This window comes from Photinus pyralis, unplaced genomic scaffold, assembly GCF_008802855.1.
Source record: "Photinus pyralis isolate 1611_PpyrPB1 unplaced genomic scaffold, Ppyr1.3 Ppyr1.4_LG10, whole genome shotgun sequence".
Classification (NCBI taxonomy): domain Eukaryota; kingdom Metazoa; phylum Arthropoda; class Insecta; order Coleoptera; family Lampyridae; genus Photinus; species Photinus pyralis.
The window spans coordinates 6,631,395-6,638,723 of NW_022170250.1; positions in this window are offsets into that span (position 1 = coordinate 6,631,395).

Genomic DNA, 7,329 nt, shown 5'->3' on the forward strand with positions numbered 1-7,329 from the left:
CAATTGATAAGCGGAACATAAATCGAGCGAATCGAGGCCGCCCTTTAAATACAAAACATACGCATTATGCAGGTGCCTCCCTCCGACGAGGACAAAGTTCTTTCCGAAATCTATGCGGTAGTAGGTCAAATATAATTTCGAAGATGCCAAGGATGTTTGTAACTAACAATGCTTGATTTTGGAATATTCAATGTCCATCAGAATTATTAACTCAGCTGGTTGATTATGCAAATTAAGTATATTCTATCGTAACAGTAATTTATTGAACAGGATATGTAAGAGGTAACTACATATATACAAAATTCTTCGAAACAATTAGAAACCACTGCTGCGCCACTGAGATGCTAGTTTCCCTTTATCGTCGTGTATAATACAAAACTCTATTTTATAGCAGAATAGCAATTCTTCATAATTTTTTTATTAATTGAATCATACGTTCCCACCATCCTCCCCACCATGGTGCAGTGGGAGGAATGAATTTCCACTGAATACGTTGAGTGGTGTACATAGAAGAAATATAATCCCAGACTAATGCACGAAATTCATTTTCACTTCCCAAAAAATTTGTTCCATTATCAGTATAAAAATAATGGTTGGACGCCCCCTGCGAGCAATAAACCTACGTAATGCTCGTAAAAAACCAGCTCAATATGAATCGCACGGTACACAGCGCAAGTGAAAACAACAAACCAACTTTTACTATTATCTTTTAAATAAAGTGGACCGCCTAGGTCGATTCCGATAATCTGAAACACTGAGGCTTCATCTACTCTATCTTTAGGCAGAGGGACCGCCTCAGTCGAAAAACTCTTAGCCTCGTACCTTTTGCACCTAACACATTTTTCACGAATCGCTTTGATAGATTTTCTACTTTTAAAAATCCAAAACCGTTCTCTAAGTTTGTTCATCATTATTTGAGTCCCGGCATGAGAATTAGTTTCATGACTTTCCCTAACCAATGAATCAACCAGTACATGTTTAGCAGGTAATAATATTGGATACTTAAAATCATACGAGTCATTTTTCCGAGAAATCTTTGTAAAAACTCGAATAGTGCCCTTATCATCAATAATCGTTCGTATTTTATTCTTTCCTTGGTTCAGAATACGTTCTCTCTGAATCAAATTAACTATTGCAATTTCAGCCTCATTGATTTCCTTAACTGTTAATGGGCCTGTAATCTTGCCACCACGTGAATTACATGCAAATCGTTTAATCCAAGATACTACTTTTAATATTTTGGAGTATTTTACCCCCCGCTTGCATAGTTCCTCTGACCAGTTACAAAGTATTTCACCAACAACTAGAGTTACCCGAGTTCTTTTTAGTTCTGTAACAACTTGTGACTCATCGACATTAGCTGATTCAAATGACCAGGTCGAATCTGCCAACCATTTAGGCCCCTCCCACCAACGTGACTCTAACAATTTTTCAGGAGTGCATCCACGTGAAGGCAAATCCGCTGCGTTTTTACTAGTTGGAATATAATTCCATTCGCTAATTGAACTATTTTTTAAAATTTCATTAACTCTGTTCTGCACAAATACTGACCAATCTTGTTTTCTTTTAATCCACGCTAACGCCGTGGTTGAATCGCTCCAATAATTACATTTTAAATTAGTGACTGGTAAAACAGCTTTTACTGATTTAACCAATCTAACACCAATCAAACAAGCCATCAACTCCAATCTAGGTATTGATGCCGGTTTGAGAGGATACACTCTTGCCTTCGCTTGCACAAATTGAACAACAAATTTATTTTCACTGACAGGATATCGTAAAAATACTACTGCAGCATAAGCTGATTTACTTGCATCACAAAACACGTGTAAAACCCAAGTATTATCTACATAATTATGAGATATCCACCTCGGTATCTCTATACAGGGTGTTTTTTTGGGAGCTTTAGTTAAAAGTTTCTGGGAAAGTAAAATAGGTAGGTTTTTGAAAATTTGTACTTAGGAGTTACTCTGAAGGCCGAATCGATGTAAAATATTTTCAAAATGGCCGCACTTCAGGAAACACCGGAAGTAGATAGTAACCTTGTTATTTTAAATGGCAACCCCTATTTTTTATTGCATTTTTGGATTCTACGTGAAATGTCACTTCTTTTGATACCCAGATGTCGATATCTACCATTTATGGTTTTTAAATTATTTTGACTTTAAGAAAAAAAAATGGCGGATGCAGATGGTACCTTGATAATTGATTACTTGAAAACGGTTGTAGTCATGGCAACCTATTTTTATCAGTGAATAGAGAATGAATAGGGCTTTCTTTTAGTGCACTTAAAACAAAGTTAAGTTGCATACAACCGCACCTATGGAGATCCAAATTTAAGAAACTTCAAAGTCTATAAACTCCGTTTTTTTAAATGGAATGACCATGTTCTTAATATTGCATGAGATAGAGAATCGAAATTGGCATATTTTGACTATACATGTTCCTATAGCTATCTTTAACAGTTTCTGATTTATTCCCATTCCATTGAATTGATCTCGGAATTGATGCCATTTTTTTCGCATTTTCTTTTTAGTAGTTGGCCATGATTTTATAACAATCGAATTTTAAACAAATCAAGGAAAGGAATGGATTCTTTAATACCATTGATTCTAGTTCTAGTCTAAATAATTCATTAATAAATAACTCATTTATTAAGGATATAGGACGGAAAATTTTTGAAAAATCTAAACAGAGTCGTTCAACTGAATTTCTTAAACAAGTCTGGAAATTAAGAGAGGTAATGTGATATCTGTTCTAGCAACAATTCCATACCAAAAATGTTTCAACGAAGTTTTTTTATATTTTGCATTGAATTTAATATGTTAATCTTGCATTTGCAATTCAATTCATTTTCTTAAATATTCTCTTGTAGAGCTTTGTATCACTTGTGCGTGCTTCAACGGTTTGTAGTGCATTAGGGGTACAAAATTTCCAAAATTCATACAATTTCGTTCCAGTTTTTGAGTGAATGTACGGAAAGCACGCGCCGCGATTCTGCCCATTTCACCATAAATAACAATTAAATTCCAAAATAGGTGAAACCACTGCGAGTCATTTTTCGATTTTTGAAAAACTTATGTTAACCTATAACAGTGGGTGATGGATTAGTGTCACTAGATTTGTTTAAAATTCAATTGTTATAGAATCATGGCCGACTACTAAAAAGAAAATCCGAAAAAAATAGTGTCAATTCAATAAAATGGGAATAAGTCAGAAACTGTTAAAGATAGCTATAGGAACATGTATAGTCAAAATATGCCAATTTCGATTCTCTATCTCATGGAATAGTAAGAACATGGTCATTCCATTAAAAAAAACTGAGTTTTTAGTCTTTGAAGTTTCATAAATTTGGATATTCATAGGGGCGGTCGTACGCAACTTAACTTTTTTTTAAGTGCACTAAAAGAAAGCCCTATTCATTCTCTATGCACTGATAAAAATAGGTTGCCATGACTACAACCGTTTGCAAGTAATCAATTATCAAGGTACCATCTGCATCCGCCATTTTTTTTCTTAAAGTCAAAATAACTTAAAAACCATAAATGGCACGACATGGGTATCAAAAGAACTGAAATTTCACATAGAATCGAAAAATGCAATAAAAAATAGGGGTTGCCATTTAAAATAACGAAGTTACTATCTACTTCCGGTGTTTCCGGAAGTGCGGCCATTTTGAAAATATTTTACATCGATTCAGCCTTCAGAGTAACTCCTAAGTACAAATTTTCAAAAACCTACCTATTTTACTTTCCCAGAAACTTTTAACTAAAGCTCCCAAAAAAACACCCTGTATTGTTTAAAAGTTTAACTTGACTTGACCACTTTTCAAATTCATTTTTTATATTTACTGGCAGTGACTCATCCCACCCTACTTTTTCTGCCCATGCTTGTTGCAATAAAATACGTGGGACAATAGTGGCCGCTACCAAGACTCCTAAAGGATCGTATAACCCATTAAGAATAGACAACATTTGTCGTTTGGTTAATTTACCATTTTCAACTTCAGGTATATCACAACTTAAAGTATCAGTTACTTTGTTCCACTTTAAGCGTAACAATTTTACTACTTGATTTGAACCAGTAGGGATAGTTTCATTATTATGAATCACAGTATTCTCCCACATACGGAGTTCCATTTTGGCTTCTGCCAAAAGTTCCGTAGCTGTTACTTTAAATTGCTCCATTTCCTCGACCGAATCAACAGAGACAATGCAATTATCTACATAGAGACTATTTTTTAAAATTTGTGCACATTTTTGATTCGATGGTGCAGCATTGTCTAAATGATAAGCAATTACTGCATTTAATAAAAAAAGACTGCAATTTATTCCAAACACAACTCTTTTATGCCTGTACACCTGCATTTCTTTGGTGTCATCTGACTTCCACCATAAAAAACGCAAATAATCACGGTCATTAGAGTTAACCTTAATCATCATAAAAGCCCTCCTTATGTCGGCGACAAGACCAATACGTTTTTCACGAAATTTTAAAATTAAGGAAGGAATAAGCTGCAAAAAATTAGGCCCTTTTTCCAAATGATCATTTAAAGAAGGATTTCCCGCTGAAGCGTCAAACACGGGTCTCACCGGTGTCGTCGTGCTTTCTACTTTAAATACGGGTCTATGGGGCAAGTAATATCCCTTCATGTCCCCATCACACACTTTTTCAATTAAATCTTCCCCTTCCCATTCCACAAACATGTTGTTGTAAACTTTAAATTGATCAGATAATTTTAATTTTTGAGTTAACTTGGACAAACGTTTTTCAGCAATTTTTAAATTATCAGGCATTGAAATTTTATCGTTAATCCAAGGTAAACTCACCACATATCGCCCTTCAGCATCTCTTTGAATAGTTTTTAAAAACTGCTCATAACATATACGTTCTCTCTCTTCCCTTGACTGTACCTCAATTGGATCAGTAATACCTAAAAGTTCTAACCTCCACAAATCTGAAACATCAACATTACTCAAAGCTAAACATGAGACAGCCATTGCCAACCCTTCTGAAACAAAATTATTTTTAATTTCACCAAGAACTGTCCATCCAAAAATGGTCTCCATTGCTGTTAGTCCGCATTCGAGCCTCACTGCTTTTCCGAACACAATACTACCGTAGTAATCGCAACCAATAATTATCTCCACATCAGTGTTCTCGCTCGTCATATCATTAATCCAAATATTCTTGTCGGATAACTCACGTAACCACGGACCGCTATTTAATTTGGGAATATATTCACAAATTGTCTTCTGTCCCAATGCTTCGATTTCTTGAGTTGTTGTACTGTTTAAAGACTGTAGCATAAATTTGTATTTATTTATTGTTCTAGCAGGTGTAATGGATCCTCCAAAAACTGCTTGTGCTAAATACTCCGTTTCCACAAACATTGCTCCTACACTCTGCGCGACATCTTCTTTTACGTAGCTTCGCTGTGCCCCACTATTAAGTAATACCCTCGCATTAAAACTCCCTTTTGAACCAATGAGTTTCACCATTATGGTTTGTAGTAAAACATGATTTCTATTCTGAGTAGCCATAGTCGTAACTGGTACTGTTTTCTCTTCTGGCTTGTCGTTATCTTGCGAACGAGGTGGAATAGGACATAAAATAGCAAAATGTTTCCTTGAGCATACTGGACAACTTATTTGTTTTCTGCAAAACCTTGCTCCATGGCCTCCTGCCAAACAACAAAAACAACGCCTCTTCTCATGCACCTTTGCCCTTCTCCCTTCTAAAGTTAAATTTTGTGCTTTTACACATCTGTCACTGTCATGATTCCCATCACAAAATACACAATTGCCGTCTTTACGAACTGCACTTATATGACTAGCCGTGTGTAACCCAGCTGCTGTATGGAATGATTTATCATCGATTTCATTGCGTGCTTTTTGCTGGTCTTGTATAGATCTCGAGATAAGACAATCTCGAGCCAATTTAATCCTCTCTTCTCCTTCTACTTCGATTTCTAGAAATTTCATCAAATTGGCTAATTTATCGAGTTTAGTGTCTTGAATAAAATAACTTCTTTGCCAAGCTTGTAAAATTTCATTGGGCAAACCAGTGGAAATAGCATAGCCGCATATTTTTCTCTTGTAACACCCAATGACTCTAGAGACCTTAAATGTGATTCTAGAGTGTCAAACATGACACTTAACGCTTTAGATTTTGGGTTTTGACAATTGCTGATTACCAATTTTAGTAATTCGCGTACGCATACTTCAACCAAAATCTCTTCCTTTCCAAATCTCTTCTTCAAAGCTTCTATCACCTTACTGTAGTTGTCATCAGCCTGAGGATAACTTGACACGACGCCATATGCTTTGGAGCCTTTTGTAATTGACTGCACCAAATATTGAAACTTTTCTGAAACAGGCAATTGCGGATCTTCGTGTATATTTTTGAATTGAGCCCAGAACCCTAACCATTCCTTTAAATCGCCTTCAAACCTTTTAATTGTAATTTTTGGGTATTTGGTTCGTACATTTACTGTAGACGAAAGTCCTTCACTAACTACCACATTTGAAGCATTATCATTAGTCGCGACCCTTTTACCTTCAAAATAGTTTTCAGTTCTTATTTTAGCCATCCTATAAGATTCTTATACTCTTCTTGTGCGAGAAACTCAGTTTCTCGTGAATCTTCTCCTATATTATCATCTTTTGCCATTAACTCCAAAATATTACTGTCATAATCGTCGATTTTTCGAGCATTCTCGTGTAAACTTTCTAACTTGACTTGTAATGTTAATTCATCGACCGATTCTTGATTGAGCAAATCTCCTATTGTATTATTATTAACCTTGTTAATTGGGTCCGTACTGGTGCTCTTGCCTTCTTATATTTATCCATAGTACAAACAAATCGTATACGCTTATCCACAACACAATCACGTCGGGGTCACCAAAATGTTGAGAATGGATTCTACTACCCGTAAAAACCACTCTTATTCAATAAAAATACGCTTCTTGACTTGATCTTTGTATTTTTATTTTTATTATTCTGACATTACATTATTTACTTCGCAACTCGCTTAGCAACAAATTATGTTGATCCTTAGCAACAAACAATGAACAATAAGGATCTTCTATGTGTTGCCACACCAATCATTTTGTCGTTTCTTGTTTATAATTAAACCCCACACCTGATACAAATGTAACGATATCCCTTATTGTTCTTTCTACATTTCCGTATGATATCAGGTAGTCTGGCGGTCTACATTTCCTTTCTTTATTTCTCTCCATTTCTCCTTTCTTCTCTCCTCGTTTCCGCATCTCCCTATTAGTTTAATGTGTGTCCTTCCTTTCCTATTTCCCATATTTTGACA